A 2500-nucleotide genomic window follows, 5' to 3' on the forward strand; every position below is an offset into this window, starting at 1 on the left:
GGCGACATCACACATCCCTGTCTCAGCCCCACTCTCACCGGAAACCAATCGCTCACTTCATTTCCTATTCTAACACATGGTTTACTACCTTTGTAGAAACTTTTCACTGCTTGCAACAACCTTCCACCAACTCCATATAACCTCATCACATTCCACATTGCTTCCCTATCAACTCTATCATATGCTTTCTCCAGATCCATAAACGCAACATACACGTCCTTACCTTTTGCTAAATATTTCTCGCATATCTGCCTAACTGTAAAAATCTGATTCATACAACCCCTACCTCTTCTAAAACCACCCTGTACTTCCAAGATTGCATTCTCTGTTTTATCCTTAATCCTATTAATCAGTACTCTACCATACACTTTTCCAACTACACTCAACAAACTAATACCTCTTGAATTACAACACTCATGCACATCTCCCTTACCCTTATATAGTGGTACAATACATGCACAGACCCAATCTACTGGTACCATTGACAACACAAAACACACATTAAACAATCTCACCAACCATTCAAGTACAGTCACACCCCCTTCCTTCAACATCTCAGCTTTCACACCATCCATACCAGATGCTTTTCCTACTCTCGTTTCATCTAGTGCTCTCCTCACTTCCTCTATTGTAATCTCTCTCTCATTCTCATCTCCCATCACTGGCACCTCAACACCTGGAACAGCAATTATATCTGCCTCCCTATCATCCTCAACATTCAGCAAACTTTCAAAATATTCCGCCCACCTTTTCCTTGCCTCCTCTCCTTTTAACAACCTTCCATTTCCATCTTTCACTGTCTCTTCAATTCTTGCGCCGGCCTTCCTTACTCTCTTCACTTCTTTCCAAAACTTCTTCTTATTCTCTTCATATGACTGACCCAGTTCCTGACCCCACCTCAGGTCAGCTGCCCTCTTTGCCTCACGTACCTTGCGCTTTACTTCCACCTTTTTCTCTCTATATTTTTCATACTTCTCTATACTATTACTCTGCAGCCATTCTTCAAAAGCCCTCTTTTTCTCTTCCACTTTCACCTTCACTCCTTCATTCCACCATTCACTGCCCTTCCTCATGCTGCCTCCAACAACCTTCTTGCCACATACATCACTTGCAATCCCAACAAAAATTTTCTTTTGCTAACTTCCACTCCTCCTCTAAATTACCAGTTTCTCTTACTCTCACCTCGTCATATGCCATTTTCAACCTTTCCTGATATTTACTTTTTACCCCCGGTTTTATTAGCTCTTCAACCCTCACTAGCTCCCTTTTACATCTACCTACTCTATTCCCCCACTCTTTTGCTACAACTAATTTTCCTTCCACCAAAAAATGATCAGACATACCGTTAGCCATACCCCTAAACACGTGCACGTCTTTCAATCTTCCAAACATTCTTTTAGTTATCAACACATAATCCATTAATGCCCTTTCTACTACTCTTCCATTTGCCACTCCTACCCATGTATACTTATTTTTATCTTTCTTTTTAAAAAAGCTAGCACTTATTACCATCTCTTGTTCAACACACATATCTACCAGTCTCTCACCACTCTCATTTTCACCTGGTACGCCATACTTCCCAATGACACCTTCTACCTCTCCAGCGCCCACTCTAGCATTTAAGTCACCCATAAGAACTACATAATTCCTTCTACCCAGTCCTTCTACACACCTAGTTAATTTAATCCAGAACTCATTCCGCTCTTCTTCACTTTTCTCACTACCTGGCCCATACGCACTGACAAACGCCCAACATTCCCTACCCAACCTAACCCTTACCCACATTAACCTAGATGATATCTCCTTCCATTCCACTACTTTACCTGTCATCCATTCACTCAGCAATAAAGCCACACCCTCTCTCGCTCTTCCCCTTTCAATCCCAGACACTCTACCAGACATTTCACCAAACAAGGTTTCTCATAGTCTAAAAATGTAATATACAGGGATTTGTTATACACTGTTGATTTCTCTATTAGCTGTTTAATTACATGGATATGATCAGTTATTGAATGCCAACTTCTAAAGTTTGCCTACTCTCTTGGATGATCTAGGTCTAGCTATCTGTCTATCTGTCTAATACGATCTTTAAAATTCCAATATAACTTTTCTAGTCTAGGCGAAATAATAATGAGAATATCATATGCAATCATTGAGAAAAGGGCTATAGTCACCTCAGTTTTGAAAAATGCAATGGATTACCAGGAATGAAGTTCATATAGACCTAGCTCGAAACTATCCTTTGTCTCAAAAGTGCTTGAATATGTAATTCTTGAACAACTAGTCAGCTACTTAGAAGTAAGAGAAGCTTTGCCTGACATCCAATCTGCTTATAGAAAACTATACTATACGGAGACAGCCATCTGCTCTGTTGTAAATGATATTCCAGAAATGATGGCTGAAAATAAATGTGGTATCTTAATACTGCTCGATCTCAGTGCTGCTTTTGATACAGTTGTGCATGAACTGCTACTAAATGATATACAGTCCATCGGCGTAG

Source organism: Palaemon carinicauda, chromosome 23 (assembly GCF_036898095.1).
Source record: "Palaemon carinicauda isolate YSFRI2023 chromosome 23, ASM3689809v2, whole genome shotgun sequence".
Lineage (NCBI taxonomy): Eukaryota > Metazoa > Arthropoda > Malacostraca > Decapoda > Palaemonidae > Palaemon > Palaemon carinicauda.